This window comes from Mustela nivalis, assembly GCF_964662115.1.
Source record: "Mustela nivalis genome assembly, chromosome: 2".
Classification (NCBI taxonomy): domain Eukaryota; kingdom Metazoa; phylum Chordata; class Mammalia; order Carnivora; family Mustelidae; genus Mustela; species Mustela nivalis.
The window spans coordinates 32,776,593-32,796,621 of NC_139021.1; the positions used below are offsets into that span (position 1 = coordinate 32,776,593).

General features: G+C 36.8%; 1 protein-coding gene across 49 annotated transcripts in view; it reads right to left on the reverse strand.

Annotated features, from left to right (window-relative positions):
* RIMS2 (regulating synaptic membrane exocytosis 2) overlaps window positions 1-20,029 on the reverse strand; it is a 596,172-nt gene that overhangs the window by 29,895 nt on the left and 546,248 nt on the right. The gene's annotated exons all lie outside the window — the stretch shown is intronic.

Here is a 20,029-nt window from a genome sequence, read left to right on the forward strand (position 1 = left end):
CCGTCTGTCTTAAAAAAAAAAAAGAAAGAAAAAGAAAAAGAAAAGAAAAAAAAAAAAAGAATAATCAGGAAAAAAGGTTATAAAGAAACCAAGAACCGAAAAAGCACAGACATTAAGAAAGTACTTTCTCTTGCTTATCAACTCTGCTTTAATTTCAGGAATGTTTAATGCTTTCTTTCTCTAAATTAAATAATCTGTTACTTAATGCTACTAAGGATGACAATAAACACTGGAAGGCTCTAAACATCTAAATAAAAGATAGCTTCCTCTTAAGTTGGACACAGTACAAATACAAGAAACAAAAAAGTTTATAAGTAACATAACATGTCGCATTCTGGAAACTGCAAATCCCTATTCCAGGATATGAAACAACCATAATTCCATTTTATTATTTTTATTTTTTTTTAGATTTTATTTATTTATTTGACAGAGAGAAATCACAAGAGTCGGAGAGGCAGGCAGAGAGAGAGAGGGGGAAGCAGGCTCCCCGCTGAGCAGAGAGCCCGATGCAGGACTCGATCCCAGGACCCTGAGATCATGACCTGAGCCGAAGGCAGCGGCTTAACCCACTGAGCCACCCAGGCGCCCCCATAATTCCATTTTAATAGGAGCTGGAAGACTGCCCCACTTTTTGTGGCTTACACAAGCCACTCAACCTCTCACTCTCTTTATCTAGGGGGGTGGGAAGGTAGAGTACAATGATTCCAGTCCTAACCATGTCACAGCTTGATTCTTGGGTACATGTAAGGGAGCTCTATTCCTTCATACAATACATGTTTCCTCAGTAGTATATCTGTACAAGTTCTTTGCTTGACCTGCTGGTAGATTCAAACACTTGTTCAGTTAATCTTACTTGAACTCCTCATATATGCTACATACTTTTGCAAACACAGGATACAATAATGATCAGAGCAGGTAAAAAATCCCTACTCTCATGGAGCTTACATGCTAGCAGTGTGACAGACACAATAAATGTTAGGATAAATGCAAATGGGAGAATATTAAGAGGGATGGGCCAGGCTGCAATTAAAAAAAAAAAAAATGTCTGTTGGAGTGGGCCTCACTGCCCAGGTGACATTTCAGACATTTCAGAGGTTGAGGAAGTTAGCCATTCCAGTATGAGAGGAGGAGAGTGAGTTAGAGGCAAAGAGAACCTCCAGCAGGAAGGTTCGCCGCCATGTGTCCTGGGCCCGGAGAAGGGGCCGGCACGGCAGGGTGGCAGCGGGATGAGTGAGAGGGAAGGCAAGGAGGTTAGGAGAGAGAAGAGGCAGAGGAAGAAACAGATTACCAGGACCTTCTAGGTATGTTAATGATTCTGGCCATTGGTCACTGAAATTTAGAAGGTATTAAAAATGCATTCAGGCAAATAATCCTTTCAAATCTAAAAGTTTCCCAATTTCCAGTCTTACATAACAACTTTTGGTTGCTTGGATGTAGGATTATTCAGGTTTCTTGCTTCAGTTTTTCCGATAGGCTGTAGTCCTTTCTCATTATTATTCCTACAGCTCCTTCTTAGTTCAATTTCCTGTTCTTTATTCACTTTCCTAAAATATCAGCATTTCAATAGAACATTGATAAGGCCAGGATCCCCAAGAGCAATTTTTCATCCTGTATTGCTTTTTGTTCAGAGAACAGATACCTTTTAAGTGAAATTTTCACCATAAGAATAAAGGCAATCATAAAATTTTGCAAACTGAAAACACTACTGAAAGTCATCTAATATATTTTTTTAAACTATGGGTCACAAATTTCTAGTGGGTCCTGAAAATCAGTTATTAAGTTTTGATCAACATTCTAAAAACTAAAATGAAATAAATTATTAGAGGCTAGCCCCTGTACTTACTGCATCGATTGTAGTATTATTTTAGGAATATGTCTGTGTGCGTGTGTATGTGCGTGTGTGTGTGTGTACACACACGCAGGTGTGTATTGTACTGTGGTCAAGAGGGTAGTATCAAGGAAGAGGGGACTGAGTGGAGAAATACTAGGAAAGTAAGTTGGCCAGGAGTGGAAACTTTTGTCTTGGCATCCAAGGACATCAGAAGGATAGCTGAAAGTCCCTTTGGAAGGGAATAGCTGGGTTTTTTTTACTGGTGATCACAGGGGGATAGGGAATAGAAAACCTGAAATGGTTGGGCCCTGCCTTCTCTGTGTTAATGACCCGGCTTTCTTCACCATGAAGAAGTTAGTATAGAATCGTCCAGATGCTTCTATTTCTATAGGAGAATCATTTCTCTCTTGTGATTTTAGAACATGGTTGTCCTGGGAAGCCTTCTGATACTTTCCCTTATAGTTTGAATCTTAGAGATATAGATAAGTGATGGAAGAATGGCATAAGGAGAAGTAGGGGCACTGAAGAGGAAACAAGAAAATCACCTTATTTCAAGGCAGAAAGCTGTAAGGAAAAAGCAGAATGCTGGCACATGGGCATTCAAAAGACAAGGCACAAAGGTAGCAAGAGACCTCCAGTCTTGAATGATAGCTTGTGGCATACAATGAACTTATTGAGAACATTATAATTCTACTTCTTCTTGTCCTATGTGCAATTGCTTGCCTATGTATTAAAAAAAGTTACATAAATAATATTTCTGGTTTATATATTTTCAGCAAGTTGATTATTTCTTATTCCATTCTGATAGAAGTACTACTACCCCCAAAGTAATTGAAAAATGCACATAAAAAAGCAAGTCACTGATAAAAGATGACACACGTCATTCCTCCATACCAAATTCTACATATTCAAATAGCTTAGGATGGGATTTCAAATGATGGGTCATTAGGTAGTTTCATTGTATAAAACTAAGCGTAACTCCAGAATCATCATAATCCAGAATCTGAATTATTTGTAACTTTCTTATTCATCCAAAGATAATCAGGGGAAAACGTGAGTCACAAATATACACAATAAATTACCTTCTGAAAGCACAATGTGGTCTTGAAAATATTCTACCACTAAATATGAAAATTATCTTTTTGAAGAAAAGTTATATAAATACAGCTTGCATAGACTATTATAGCATTCTATTTGTTGAATATGAAACGTATCACACTGGTCATGCCCCTTAATTCTTATGTCAACCCTAAGAATGCCATCATTAGCTCTTCTTTATGGATGACCTAGTAAAGACTCAATAATGTTAAATCATTTGCCTAATTAGAAAGTAGCAGAACAAGACTCCCTTCAGAGGCTCAGATTTCAGGTTCAATGCCCTGTATACTACATCATGGGTGTCTCATACCATGTATACTTACACAAAAGCAGACAATTGATAGAATATAAATTGTACAGTAAATTATTTGATACATGAGAAAGTAAATATTGAAAACATCCTTAAAACCCTATTGTTTATTCTAATTGTATACCAATTTTAAACTTATATTTGCCCCCCCCTTTTTTTTTTAAATCAAATCATAGCCATCAATTATAATGGGTCTAGAATACAGGTGACTTTTGTTTCTGTTTTTTTAAACAGTTTCTAAAAAAAAGAAAAATCACCAAAATTTTAAAGTATGTTACATTAGTTTGTTCCTGAAATAGAGACTTGGTCACTTAAGTAGATATATAAAACGGTTATTATGTGACATAGTTATATGGTGTCTAGACCATAGATGAGTTCAGTCAGGAACACAGCTGTGCCTTTTAGCAGCCTTGCCCTTCCCTACACTAGAGATGATGTAGGTGAGGATGATGAGAATGTAAATTATCTGACAAAGGGAAGGGAGGAAAAGGAAGGAATCCCTAAGAGAAGCAGTGGAGAAGACAAGTAGCAAGGTCCAGTGGTGGATATGCTAAAAAGAAATAGAAAAAGTTCTCCTCTGGCTACTCTGTCACCATATAATGTTTTCCAGACACTATCCAGACACACTAACCAACCAAAAATGGCTGGTTTCTAGAAGAAACAGGAATTGCTCAGAATAGGTCATAGACTCATGCTGTAGACTGAACTAACCTCCTGATACACATTTGCTTTCGATGATGTGGAAATTCACTTCTCTCTCGGTCTTTACAATTGATGTCAATTACTCTTGCTACCGTGAACCAATCCTCCTTACAGCAGTGAGTCTATGCTAAATAAAAATATTCATGGATATATTTTGTTTTTTTCCTGATTCAAAACCAACTCTCAGAATCCGAAAATATATACTTTTTTTTGCTGTCACAAAAAAACTTTGCATTTAAGTCATGAGAGATCAAATCCATATAGTCAACATTTTCTACTGACTTCACATTGCTAAAAGTATTTAATAGTCTTGGGCAATTAGCCTTGACTTGCATATGAAATCTAAAGTATACAGCCTTTTCTCCCATCTGCAGCTTCATGTCAATATAGTACAAATAAGTTGTAAGCTTTTGTGATTTTCAGTTTTCCAACATAATTTTGGTGTCTACTCAGCAGATTTACAAAGTGATTAGCAGATGGTGCACTTGAGCAGATGGTCAACCTGAAACTTTCACAAAAGTTTAATGAAGTCAAAGGATGTTTAGAGTATGAGAAGATAAAAAAGAAATATTAAATGATCAGCATTTTCATTATTCTGTAATGAGATTTAGGATAGTATTTGCCTTCATCTTATGACAGAAAATGTCTATGAAAATAGGCAAATTAATTTCTTCAACTCTAAAGATCGAAGTTATGAGTCATAAAAGCAGAATAAATAGCTAGATGATATAGGGTAAGAACAAATATTTATATTCTAATATAACTTATGGCCCTTTACATATAGTAATAATGATGATAATAGTGTTATGTTTCTTCATAAGCATTACCTCCTTTAACGCTCATAAACGCTCTATAAAGAAGCCCATCTCATTATTCTCATTTCATAGACAAGAAAAGCAATGTACACTAATTCAATAAATATGAGTTAAATGCCTACTACATGCCAGACACTATTCTAGCTATAGGCGATATAGCAGTGAACAAAAATGGACAATGAGCTCCTCATGCAGCTGGCATTGTAGTAGAATAATGTAACATTATATCCCACTTACAATACGGCAGGCCTTTTTCTCAACAACGTTATAGAACCAGTACATCAACCCACTTAGTAAATACACAATCTTATGAAAGATACAAGATTATTAATATCTTCATTTTATAAGTGAGAAAACTGAAAAAAAAATGAGAAAACTGAGAGAGGCTGAGAGTAAATTTCTTGCCCAAGGTCACACAGGGTATTAAGAAATGAAACCAGAATTAAAGCCCATGAGGTTTGATGCACACTCATGAGTTCTACAGTGTCACAAAGTAGCAAATCTAGGATTTGAACCTAGGTCTTATGACTCCATAATCCCCACTATTTAAAAAAAAATTATTTATTTTAAAGAGGGGGAGGAGTAAGTAGGGTGAGGGGCAGAGGGAGAGAATTTCAAGCAGACTACTTGCTGAGCATGGAGTCCCATGAAGGGCTTGATCTCAGGGCTTGACCTCAACAAGTTTTGGTAAATGTCACTCTTTGTAGTCTACCTATCAGTCATGAGATCACAACCTGAGCCAAGAGTCCACATTCAACCAACTGTGCCACCCAGGTGCCCCTATAATTTGCACTATTAACAGCTAAGTAACATGGGTTGAGAGGACCTTCTTATATCTCTATCCGACAATGGTGCTGCCAATAAGAACTGTTTTTCCACTCATAACAAAGAACTTTTAGCATGGTAATTCTGTCTCATTATATGACATATTTACGCAAATTTTCATTTAGCTATCACCAGGAATCCAAAACTCTTCCTAAATGTCCTCAACAATTTTAGGAGTCAGTGTACTGGGATGACTTCAGATAGAACTCAGCCTCAGAGAAAACAGGAAATAGACTCTCATAAGAATCGTGACTTACTGGTGTTTGGCCACCCCTCAAAGCATACTTCCCAAAATAAAATGGAGTCAATCATAAGCTAAGCATTTTGGATAGATAATACCAAAATTTAGAAAAAGAATGCTCATGCCTTCCATACACTTTCTATAGACCTTCTATACAAGTTCTAAAACAGTCATGAGAAATGCCATTTTCAAAGAAAAACTAAAATATTCGTATCACAAGGAAACACTTTATCTCCCTGATAAGGCCACGCATGATCCAATGATAAGTTAAAGACTGATAGGTAGACTACAAAGAGTGACATTTACCAAAACTTGTTGAGGGCCAGGAAAAAGAGAGGCACATGAACTATCATTACGTTTCAATCACTCAGACAGCTTCTTTCTAATGTGTGATGGCCTTCACGCTTCCCTTCATTTCCTCATTCATTCAGATATTTACTAGGCGCCATATGTAAGACTCTTCTAGGACCTTTGGGTAAGAATTATACCAAACATGTGTTTGCCTCATAAGATGCTCAGAGTCTGGTCATAGGGGACAGAGAGGATAACAGAGTCAAGAAGGGTAAGTAAATGCAATGCAGTGGAATACAGAGTATATTTATGATGGGTTCTAGGCACTCTGGTGCCATACAACAGGGACATTTTGAAGGCTGTTTGGTAGGCAGAAAATGGGGTGAACAGCATTGAAGACAGAAGTCTCTCTACCCTGACCACAATAGCTACTATACACGCCTCTTTTGGATCTTTGAAAATGGGTAAGAGTTAGGGTCTCTCTTTGTCTAGTCCTTTATGGTGGTGGTAGTGGCAAGGATGGTTTCCATGTTTGAAAAACTCCCTGATCTCGTATTCTGTCCTACAATTTCGCCCCATGCTCTGGCTTTGTAAGAAACTTACACCAAGTCTTTATAGTACTGTTAGAAAAGATTTTCAAACAGTTGGGAGAAGAGAGAAGTATTTCTTCTACTCTAACTCCCTTGGAATTCTAGATGAACATTACCCGGCAATGTCTCGTATCATTATGAAATTAAAAGCACTGTAAGGTTCTGTGAGCATTAACATTTGCATAAATATACAGCACGATCAAAAAATGTTATGTAAGTTTTAGGTACCAATGCTCCAAACTATGCAGTGTTTATTAAAAGTATGTGCATTTAAGCTGTCTTATTCATTCATCACTAATTTATTTATTCACTATTCTTTTACTAATTATTCATTTCCTCCTTACTCACATCAGTGTGATGCGAGTAATACAACCTACGCCTGGAAAACAGAGGTATTTCCTTAATCACAAGCAAATCCGGTTCCTACTTGTTCCTCTTAATTCTGTTTCTTCACTGGCTAAGCTTCATGTATTCACCTCAACACACATGGCAGTAAAGACTTCTCCAATTAGCATTTAGTTTAACTGTCATATATTGGTTAGATATACGGGGTCTACATTTTTGTACGGCTTGATACTATGCTGACAGAAAAATGGAGAATTTAACAGTTTTCACAGATGTTTTGACCTAGCCATCCAGTTGACCCATTCATTGTAGTCACCTTAATTATTTTTCATCATATATGAAGGCAGAAGATTTTCAATGAAGTCATTTATTTGTAAAAAACCAAAGGCAGTAGAAAAGAATGAATGTTCTGTCCAAGCACTAAAGATTGCATATTCAATAGCATATTGGGGAGGGGAAAAAAAAAAAAAGCCTATGGAAAACCATCAGATTCTACAGATCCAGGTCAAACATCACCTAGATTAGGCATAAGTGAACTGCTGCCTGAAGGTAGGTCTCTGCGCAGCTCAGTACATTTGGTAAACAGTCCAGACCGTGTGCCACGCAGCGAACTTAGAAACCCAACTAGGCAAGTGATCATCAGCGGACTCCCATCTCAGACACTCTGTGTCAGAGGTTTCTGGAAGTAACACTTTGTCTCTCTTGTTGATTTGAAACTTCATAATAGGAAATAACAATCCAGATTAAAGTGTTTCCTTCCTAAAATTCAATTCAAGCTGATTCCACCTCCCATGCATCTGTATAGTCCCACGATCAAGTGAAAAGCTCAGGTCTAACAAGACAGGACTATTCCCCAGGGAAAACAGTCTTGGTAAGAGGGAAATTTGTAGTGTCATACAGAAACTCTCATAAAAACAAGTACTTATAAACAGAAGCAAATCTATGTGTTCTAGTTAAGGGAATATTCTAGAATGCTTTTCCTAGAACACTGCGATATAACTTGGATCCTTCTGCTTGGCAACTCCAGCCATTCGACCCCTTAATAGAGCAATGTTTCAAATCCCAACTTCCTTTCCCATACTTGACAATAAATTGGGAAAAGGTATTTGGGGAGGAGCCACAAGTCTTGATGCATGATTTACAGTCTAAAAAACATCTAAATATATATATTTAAAATTTGGCAACACCATTCAAAAAGCTTTTCCAAAAATATTTATAGTCTAGCCACTACTTATCAGCATTTGGACATAGAAAAACTGTGGTATAGAATATCTGAGCTCTCCATCTCTCTTTGTTGCTCTGATTCTGGGCTCACCTGGGGTCCATCAAACCATCAAGTTTCCTCTGCTTCCTTGCCTTGTGGATGATCGTTTGACCTGAATGACCAGAGGGAAGAGCTCCCCAAAACTGAAGTTCCCCTTGTCTCCACACATTCCATCACTTTTAATACAACTTTTCATCTTAACAGAGAAAGATTGTATATTTTTCCACAATGGAATTTATTAAGAAAAATGTAAAACATTGGAAACAAAATAATCCAATAAGAATCAACATGTATTTCTTAATATAATGACCACAATGACTATAAGACAAAATTCTTCCAATTATGTAGGCTTTCTATAATATTCTCTGTACATGCCAATTTTAAGAAATTTATGCCAATGATGCAGTTATTAGCAGCATGTCAACAATAGTGTAACATATTATAGGGATTAAAATCTTTTCTAGCACCTGCACTAGGCATTTCTCATAGTTTAATTTTTCTCACGTTTTAGATATTGGATCTGTCTAATGCATAATAATTGTTTTATATAGTAACTGTCTCCTAAGTACTTTTGAAAAACCTATATATTCGTCTCTAAAACATCTCTAAAACATGAAATCTGTTAGTTTAGGCCCCATTTTATATGTGCTAACATATAAAGAAGATACAAGGTTACACATCATTAGTAGGAGATCTGGTGAAATTGAGATATCCTGTGGGTTTAAGACCTTTTTGTGGGTGTTATATACAACTAATGAATCACTGAACACTATGTCAGAAAGTAATGATGTACTATATGCTGGCTAACTAAACATTATAATAAAAAAAACCCCACCTTTTTTGCATTTCTGTATATTGAATAATTACATGCAAAAATATCTGTGAAGGGCCAATGAATATAAACCCGTGAAAAAGTAATCTATTAAAAGTGTTTAACAGGGGCGCCTGGGTGGCTCAGTGGGTTGGGCCGCTGCCTTCGGCTTGGGTCATGATCTCAGGGTCCTGGGATCGAGTCCCGCACTGGGCTCTCTGCTTAGCGGGGAGCTTGCTTCCTCCTCTCTCTCTGCCTGCCTCTATGCCTACTTGTGATCTCTCTCTGTCAAATAAATAAATAAAATATTTTTTAAAAAGTGTTTAACAAAGAGAACTGATTGTTAGCTTATTAGAATATTCCACTCAACCATTGTTTATTAAACAATTTAAGTAAATAATAATTGAATGCCATCATGTCCATGTACAGGGCTAAGCAGAAGTAGTATATCATGGGGCACCTGGGTGGCTCAGTGGGTTGGATGTCTGCCTTCAGCACGGGTCATGATCCCAGGGTCCTGGGATCGAACCCCACATTAGACTCCCTGCTTCTTGCTTCTTCCTCTCCTTCTGCTGCTACTCCTATTTGTGCTCTCTCTCTCTCTCTTTCAAATACTAAATAAATCTTTTTTTAAAAAAGGGAAAAAAAAGTAGTATATAGTATCATTTATTAAGTAACTGACCATTAGTTAAATCTGTTACTTTCATTCAATTATTATTTGAACTGATAAATGTAGAAAAGTTAAGGAAACAGATCAAGTAATGCTACGTAATTAAAAATAAAGATATAATAATAGACCAGAATGTATCTGGTACATGTGTATGAAGCTCAAACGCATTTAAGATATCAGCACCAAAGCAAACCAAGAGAGCTAAGTATTCCTACTTTGACCATAATAATGCCACACTTTCAGATCATGGGACATTAATTTTAAAAATTTTAAGACGATCTCACATTCTAACACATAATTTTGGAAAGGTCCAGTATTCAAGAGGAAAATAGAACCAACAGGGAAAATCAGGAGATAAATAACTTTGGTTATCACACACACACAAACAGTACATCGCACAGTACAGTAAGGGAGTAAAGGCACCAAGAGTGTGGAAGGGGACAGGGGACCGTTAGGGTGCTCCTCGCAAGACCGTGGTATTTGAACAAAGCCTTGCGGATAGTTCTCTTCTCCCTCTGAGCCTATTACTTTCCTCTTCCTTTATTAAATTACCACTTTCCTCCTACAGATTTATTTAGTAACTATAATACAGTAACTATAAGGTACAGTAACTATAACTATAACCATAACAGGTCCTGGATACTCTAAGGTCCAGGAGAGACTATGTCCATGACTAGCTCACAATCAAGTGAGAGCAGAACCATGAAACAGACATCCCTAGATGCTGAGTGTTATAACCAATATGTGGACACAAATCAGAATTGTAAGCTGGCTGTTTTTGAACCCTAAGAAAACACGGCCTCATTCTCCCAGGATTCTGGCTCTTCCTCATAATTCTTTGTTGTCCAAATGCGGAGTCTAAAAGGATAGTTATCCTAATTCTCTTGAAAAGACTTCTACAAATGTTCAGATATTTGAATCTTTCTAACCATGCCGTTTTGTTTCTGTAATAGTTTTACGGTCTGTTTTTAAGAAAGCATCTTGTCCTCTTGACTATACTAAATCTGAAAACTATTATTTTTCTTTTCAGTTTCACTTAAATGTTCTGTGCTTAGCTTGTCTTATCAAGTTCATGGAATTTCATGTCCATTTAAATATCTTTTAATCAGACAGCATTTTTTCCTCATTTTTTCTTTCTATCATATCTGTTTATATTGAGAAAGATACATTATTTCCTGATATTTCAGTCCCAAATATGATCCTCCTAGGTCCTGGTTTTCCCTCTGGAATTATATTTACCTCTTTCCATTCAAACTTCAGAGGTTTTCCTTGCCTGTGGTATCCAGTTTCTGTTAGTTTCTCCAAGAGATCACTAAGTGCCTTTCTCCATGGTGGTCTTCCTTATTACAAAACACTGATATCCACCACAGAAACTGTTCTTTATTTTTAAATAGACCTTTTTTCCTCCTTACTTCTCGTATTTCAGCTTAAACATAACTATATAAAGGTCAGTCAATTCCTACTACACATATTTTCTGAAGTTTCATGAAATACATGGTCTCTCTGGCCAGGAATTCTTCATAGCAGTATCATAATTCGTATTATTTAATTTGCTCAACAAGGCTTTCAAACTTACACCTGCCTCCCTGAAGAACCTGTGACTCATTTATGCAGTGAGCTGCTATTACTGGTGAGAACACATCATATCACTATGTGGAAAACAGTGGGGGTGGACGTCGAACCTCACCATCATGATACTGGAAGTCAAACACTGTCATCATTACTTAGTATTTAACAATCTAATAATAGTATTTGATTACATCTACATAGCCATTAGGAATACATTAGATTGGATTTTATAATTTAAAAATTTATTTTTAATTGCATCTCGCTGGTCCCCTCCAATCAAACCTGTTCGGTCCCCTCCGCTAGCTGTGGAGCTGGACAAAGTGCTTGGTTATCCATGAGGGAAAGACGGGCTGGGTCCAGTGGAAATGGCCAGGCAGGCTCAGCCCTTCTTCGTCTTCAGAGAGGAGAAACTACAGAACATTCAGCCCCATCTCCTCTTTTGGGGCCTTGGCGGACATTTCAAGTCTTGTATGTCCAAAAGGAAGTCTGTTTTTAATTCTGAGGCTATCATTAACTAGATATCTTTGGAACAGATGTGTGATTTCAGGCAAGTTCCTTAATCTCTCTGTTTCTTGATTTCTTTCCTAAAAAGCCGTCAGATAGCTTCCCTCTACTGTCTACACAGAGTCACTGAGCTCCTTCCAGCTTTGCCAGTTTGTAGTTTGAAGCTTTCTGCCTGAGAAAGTTCCCAACCGCTCTGAGACAGTTCCCGCTCTGCATCCTCTCCATGGAAAGGGACAGGGACACATGTAACAGCAGGAAGCCAGGTCTCCTTATTTCTTGGAGCATCCTTCAAACAACCTGGTTGGATGCTTGCTTATCCTTAAGGAGACACGAAGACACGGGGGCTAATGGTGTTAACTCTGGAATTAGGCTGGAGTATATACCTCCCAGCCCTTCTACTTCACAGCTGTAGGACCTTGGGCAACTGCTTAAATTCTCTACGCCTCAGATTTCTTATCTGGAAATGGGAGGGAAAGGGCAGTAATGGCCTCATGGGATGTTGTGGGAATGATCTCCTTTAATAGTGAATAAAAAGCTCACAATTTCTAAATCATCAGCTCCCTATCCTCCTTTCTCCAATTAAAATACTACTCTCCAAGTAAGTATTGCTAATCTCTGGCCAGTGTGAGGACAGAGACAGACTGGTGAAGTGGACTTGTCTTTTAGAGATATTTTTATTTTCAAACACTATCCTTAACTTAATTGGTGGAATTTGGGGGAGTCTTAAAATGATTTTTAAAAATTTGTAGGTACATTTATGGAGGCTTTATAATTTGGGACTGGAAAATTTTCACACACACACACACACACACACACACACACACATGCCTTTCCTGAGATTCTTCTCTGGGCTCAGTTCTTCTGACTTCAAGCTTTGGTATAGCTGTCTTTTCCCAAAAACTGAACACAGATTTGTTAAAATGGCCAAGTACCTTTTTTTTTTTCCAAATTGGGTGCTCTAGAAGCAAACATTGAGGGGTTGAAGACAATTTTTCAGTCAGTATGTTAGAGAACTATTTACATCTTAATATATTAAAATTTAATTAATACTCCCCAGAGAAATTTAACATCAGTCTTTGTGCAACACTCCTCTGATACAGATGAAGAACTCTATACACAAATATTAGACTCTATAATATTTATATAACACTATCATGTTAAACAAGACAAGTCCTTGGTTAAATAAAACAAAGCTTAACAAAGCAGCCATCTCAAGGTGATTAATTCCAGTTTTAGGATAAAAGTTTATCACCTAGTTGTATTACTTCATGACTATAATGTGAATATTATGAAGATTACTAAAATGTAATAGGTATTTACAAAAGTTCAGAATTTTCCCATAATGTTGCATGTATAGGCAAATTTACAATATAAGATACTGTATACTATATTTATGTATTTTTTGTTTTATTTAAATTCAAGTTCATTTATAGTGTATTACTAATGTGGGGGTCGAATTTAGACATTCAGCAGTTGCATATAGCACCCAGTGCTCCTTACGTCAGGTGCTCTCCTTAATGCCCATCACCCAGCTATGTGAAAGGCTGCCCACAGGTTTTATTTTATTCAAGTGGCCAGATGGACCACAGACAAATTTATGTCTCCAAATTATTTCACTATGTTTTACATAGAATTTTCTTGTGGGTTGAATGGGAGGCAGTTGATATCCTTCTATATCAACTACTTCTGCCATATTGACTATGGAACATAGTCAAGGAGAGAGAATATCTAGCTTCCAGAACTGTAAGACAATAAACGTCTGTTGTTTAAGCCCCTTCATTCTGTAGCATTTTATTATGGTAGCCCTAGCAAAGTCGTATACTATACTTTGAGATAAATTAAGTCTCCTATAATCTTCATCATTTACAGTGCTTTCACAAGCTGTTAACTGTCTTTTTTTCTACAAGTTTAAGTAATTTACTTAGGATTACTTACATCTATTCTAAATTTTTTAATATCTTGTTACAATTTTGCTGTTCCAACAGACCATATCTCTTTGTATAATAAAAATCAAAACTATAAAGTGAATCAAACTATAAAGTGAATTTCCATGAATCAAATGGTATTTTCTAATTACTTCTATCGTTTTAAAAACTGGTGTTTCTACACCAATGGTGGATAGGATATGTCCAGTTTAAACAAAGGTAAAATTTTTATACAGTCTCTTTTTTAAAAAAAATATTTTATTTATTTATTTGACAGACAGAGATCACAATTAGGCAAAGAGGCAGGCAGAGAGAGAGGAAAGCGAGCAGGCTCCCCACTGAGCAGAGAGCTTGATGCAGGGCTCAATACGGGGCTCAATGCTGGGCTCAATCCCAGGACCCTGGGATCATGACCCGAGCCGAAGGCAGAGGCTTTAACCCACTGAGCCACCCAGGTGCTCCTTTATATAGCCTCTTAAAAGCACACTTGTCACTACCGTTTTATGCAGTAAGATGTCACTTTTCTTAAGGGCAGAAACTGTATTTTATTTATGATATTTGAATTCACAGGGTCTACCTGTCACAATAACCAGGGCTTAGCTCACTGATTTTCTTCTAAGGACACTAATTTATCTAAATAAATTCTAATAAAGGAGTTGTTCATTACCAATAGCCACACTCTAGTTCTTATTTTGTTCATCCTTTTAAATATTTCAAAATTAAAATTGATAATACCAGCTTCTTTGGTGAATGTAAATGATTCATCTGATGACTATTACTGTGAATTGTGGCTTTTAAAATTGATTTTTCTTCCTTCACATTCTAAATCTTTACTTACAAATCACATTTTTTTGATATTTAAAAAGCGCTACAAAATGCAAGGATAAGTTATCCAATTCACTAAAGTAAATGGATGCCATGAACACATCTTTTATGCCTCTACTTATTAGAAAGCAAATAAAAGTTGAACATATATTTCTCACTTTTATCATTTGAGGTGTTCAGTAATTTTTAAAGCACTGAATACATTAAAAACTGTGTCATTTTCTAGCTACTTAATTAAATATAGTAGAAATGTAAAATCTTGCATTTCTAAATGTCCCATCCAATGTCACCCATTTAAACCTGTGATATTGAACTCTTTGTATTTTTCAATTGTTCATTTGCTTTCATAACCATCTTTTCCCCCTAGACATTGTGACATATGTTGAATTGAAGTGACATATATTAAATTGATGTAAGTTAAAGTTTATTTTGAGACCCTTTTGAGAATTTTTGATAGCTCTGGAAGATGTCACCCATTTAAACCTGTGATATTGAACTCTTTGTATTTTTCAATTGTTCATTTGCTTTCATAACCATCTTTTCCCCCTAGACATTGTGACATATGTTGAATTGAAGTGACATATATTAAATTGATGTAAGTTAAAGTTTATTTTGAGACCCTTTTGAGAATTTTTGATAGCTCTGGAAGAATATGGAAACCCTAAGAGTTGTTACTACGTTTGTGTTGGGAGACATTCATCTCCATAGCAACTTAAAATTCCCATAAATCTATTCATGCCTTCTTTCTATTTTTAATTAGATCATTTGTTTGTTTTGGTGGTGATTTGTGCACGTTCTTTATATATTTTGGATATTAAGCCCTTATTGAATATATCACTTGTAAATATCCTCCCAAAGATATACAGATGACCAACGGACACATGAAAAGGTGCTCAACCTCACTCATCACCACGGAAATGGAAATCATAACCACAATGAGATACCACCTCACACCTGTAAGAATGGCTAAAACAAAAAGCACAAGAAATAACAGATGTTGTTGAGGATACGGAGAAAAAGGAGCCCTTGTCCACAGCTGGTGGGAATGCAAGCTCATGTAGCCATTATGAAAAACAGTACGGAGTTTCCTCAAAATATGAAAAGGAGAATTCTCACATGATCCATTAATTCTCCTACTGGATATTTACCCAAAGAAAATAAAAACACTAATTCAAAAAGATATATGCATCCTTATGTTTACTGCAGCATTATTTACAAAAGCCAAGATATGCAAGCAACCCAACTGACCATCCATACATGAATGGATATATAGATAGATAGATAATGAGATATTACCTAGCCGTAAAAAACTAATGAAATCTTGCCATTTGCAACAATATGGATCGATCTTTAGAGTACACTGTGAAATAAGTGAAATAAGTCGGTTAGAGAAAGACGGATACCATATGATTCGACTCATAGGTGGAATTTAAGAAACAAAACAAATGGCCATAGGAAAAAGAGACCAAAAACCCAGACTCTTAAATCCAGAGAACAAACTGATGGTTATCAGAGAGGAAGTGGGTGGGAGGTGGGTGAAATAGGTAAAAGGGATAAAAGTATACTTATCGTGATGAGCACTGAGTAATGTACAGAGTTGTCAAATCATTATTCTGTACACCTGAAACTAATCTAGCACTGTATGTTAATTTTACCTGAAATAAAAAATGAAACAACAAAAAATTCCCATAAATCTAAGTAGATATTTATGATCTGAACCTATGTCATATATAAAGGAAAAAAACAAAGCTAAAATACCTCATTACGTTCTAGAAATTATTTCAGAAATCGACTTTTTGTATTAGAATTACAACTTTGTTTCATTACGCATTGATAAAGTTTTTAGATAAAAATAACTACTGAGGGGCGCCTGGGTGGCTCAGTGGGTTAAAGCCTCTGCTTTCCACTCAGGTCATGATCCCAGGGTTCTGGGATCGAGCCCCACAATGGACTCTCTGCTCAGCAAGAAGCCTGCTTCCTCCTCTCTCTCTGCCTGCCTCTCTGCCTATTTGTGATCTCGGTCTGTCAAATAAATAAGTAAAAATCTTAAAAAAAACACAAACACCTACTGATGCTGGTACCAATTCAGATTTACAAATATGTATGGTACATACTTCTTTTTTTCAACTTTCAGTCTCCATGCCCTGGCCCCAGCCTTCTTGACCTTATGTCTGGATTCTTTCACAATGTGCTCATTGGCATTTCTGCCTCCAGTTCCTCCCCCTTTCAGTCTATCCTGGACATTTTTGCCAGATTCATTTTCCTAGAATAAATTATTTTTTTACCAGGTCTTTTTCTAAGGAAAACAACAAACTCTCAGTGGTTGATAAGACAAAATACAATCCACCAATCTTGGAATTCAGAGCTTCCAACCCAAAGACATTCCCAATATTATTCCCGCTTTTCAAAAACATCCAGCTTTAATCAAGCTTTGCTACCCTGTTCTCTGTTACTCAGCACACCTCTTTGCTTCTCATTTTTTATTTCCTTTCGTTTGAGTCCATTAGGAGGGTGTGGAATGCATCCTCTTGTCCAAAGTCTTTTGTCTGATGTGCCAGAGCTAACTCCTACCCTGAATATTCCTTTATCCTGTGGCTGGAAGGTATTGATATCCCATACCCTCAGCCTGGAGCCTCAGAATCATGATATACTAGTCAGACTATCAATATTGCCATTTCTATGTGATCTCTTGTCATTTCCTCCTACATTCTTTGACCTGGTAGGACCCACATTCATCACACCCCTATAGCACATTTTAAACTGCAAGTTAGGATGTTTTAACAAAAGGGCCCAGTTCTATAGCATCTTCAGAACTACCCCGTTCAAGTTTCCATCCTTCCAGCCCTAGGTTTGTGAATTCAAGGACCCAGTAGCCTTGCATATACAGAGCCTGTTAAAGTCTCTGTGCTGGTCACAGAATGCTCTCCCAGATCTTTGCTCACTGATATGCTGCCCAGCCTCCAAGGTTCAGCTTCAATTCCACCAACTTCCTGAATCCACTATCATCATGCCTTCCTCTTTCTGAAATACCTTTATCTCCTTCATGCTTTGGGCACTTGTGATTATTACACATTATTATTGAACTTTTCTTTTTCGGTTGCTTACTGTACATCTTTACTTGAAAGTTCCAGATGTATCAAATCCTCAATGCCTTATTCTTTGCCAAACTTGCTCCAAATTCTATACTCCCTCTCCAATGCCTTCATTCCCTCAGCCCGCCATGGTAGCAAACTGTGAGTCATCTTTAACTTCTCTTTTATATTCCCATTCATATCCAGTTAATCATCAAGCCCTAATTCTTACCTTCTTAAATATCTACCAGACAGATTCTACTTCATCTCTAGTTCAGGACCTCATCATCTCTCATTTCCATCATTTAAAATATTCCTGGTTTGTTGCTATTTTCAGCCTAACTGCTTTCCAATCTATCCTTCATGAAACCAGATGATCATTTAGAAAGCAAGTCAGTCCGTGTCACTGCTTAAAAAACTTTTCAGTAGCTTCCCTTCCCTTGGCATAAAGGGCATGCCTGCTGTCCATCTCTGTCTCTTGCTTCTTCCTGTCTCTTGCTCCAAGCTCCAGCAACACCGGATTTTGCGAGCTGCCCTGCGTATTTCAGGCTACTTCTTACCACCCACATGTTTGTGAAAGTGGGGTACCTGGAACGCCTTCTTCTTGGTCTCTTCACCTACACATTTTCTACATACAGGGAACAACTTCTAATCTTAGGTTGGAGTGGATGCTCCTTCTTTAAGATTCCATGGTATCTGGAGTCTGTCTCTCCTAGATAGTATTAAAAACTGTGTTCACTGTGTTGTAATTACGTTCATTCACTGATCTTTAACTATTCATCAACCATCTATGATAGGGCCAAAGACTTTTTGTGCCATGTATTGAATGTTCAATAAATGAGTTTTGCTAATTAATGTGTGAAAATGACCAACTGAACTTTAAGAGAAACACTATTCTGTTTTATTTCATTGAATTTAATTTCATTCACCCTCATGTCTCTACCTTAAGTCTAGTACAGTATTATCTATGCAGTAATAGCTCCAAAACATTCATTTTATTTCTACAGTCAGTCTTGACATAAGGATGTTTTTGAGAAAAAAATGAACATTGATTATAAATCACCTTGAAGATTTTGTTAAGTTGTATAATCATATAGTGTAAATAATGCCCAATATTTGTAAACTCTGAAATCTTATCAGCTCATTAATTTTGGTAAACTATTTGCAAAAGCTTGCTCCAGAAAATGAATTTTGGAGTCAGGATGTCTGAAGGTTAAAGAAGAATCATACACAGTAAAGATTCTAATATAAAAGTGGAATACAGGAGCCTTCTGAAAGCTTGAAAAAAAGAGAAAACTCTCATAAGATTGATATTTGATACAAGAATTCATTCTAAGCAGGCTAGAAAATAACACAGCCATTGTGAAATCTTAAAAATCTTCACAGGGTGTAAGTACTATGTCTACACCGCTTAATAGGTTAGAGTCTTGCTTTGGGGTATTCTGGATTCTTCTAGATGTTATCCCCAGCACATTCATAATGGGAAAAAACCCTTCCACATGACAGGGAGAGTTTTGTAATCTTTCAAACTGAAGAAGGAAATAATGTCAGAAACTTCTGAAAACCAAAACAATAAAGATAGAAACCTCAACAAAAAAACAAGTAAGGGTTAGGACCAGTCAGTTCACACAAGAGCAAGCAAAAAGATTGATGGGTATAAAAAGATTTTCAAACTCATTACTTATTAGAGAAACAAATTAATAGAACAATGAGCAATCACTCATTGCTAATCATCACTCACGCTAATCATCACTCATATTGATACTAGCAGATTAAAGATCAGGAGGCCATGCTAACTGTCAACATGGATATGGGGATTTAGAGACGCTTACATGCTTTGGTGGGAAAGTAGGCTAGAGTAGGCAATCTGGTGAAGTAGCTGGCAGAAGCTGGCCAGACTGATTAGAGGCACACCGAACAACTCGACAGACCTAGTTCTGGGTAAATACAGATAGACATTAGAAATTCTCACCCAGGCTCCTAAGGAGAGATACAGGAGGACACTCATGTCAGCGTTATTTGGGGTGGCAGGAGCTGGAAGAGATCTAGATGTCCAGCATCAGAAGAACAGAGAGGACAAAGGTGGTGAAGGCCTAACATGTAGAACTAAGCAGCAGGTAGAAACACACAACTGAATGCACACATATATGGTCTGAAAATGACAATGCTCAATGAGAAAAGGAAAAGGAGAATGGAAATTAAAATGCATTTGTAAATTACATATATACATATATACATATAAAACAACAAACTGCACATTTTACAAGAGCATATATATGTACACACTGAAGGTACACATTAAACATGGTAAAATAACCATTCTAACAGATGGAGGAGGAAAA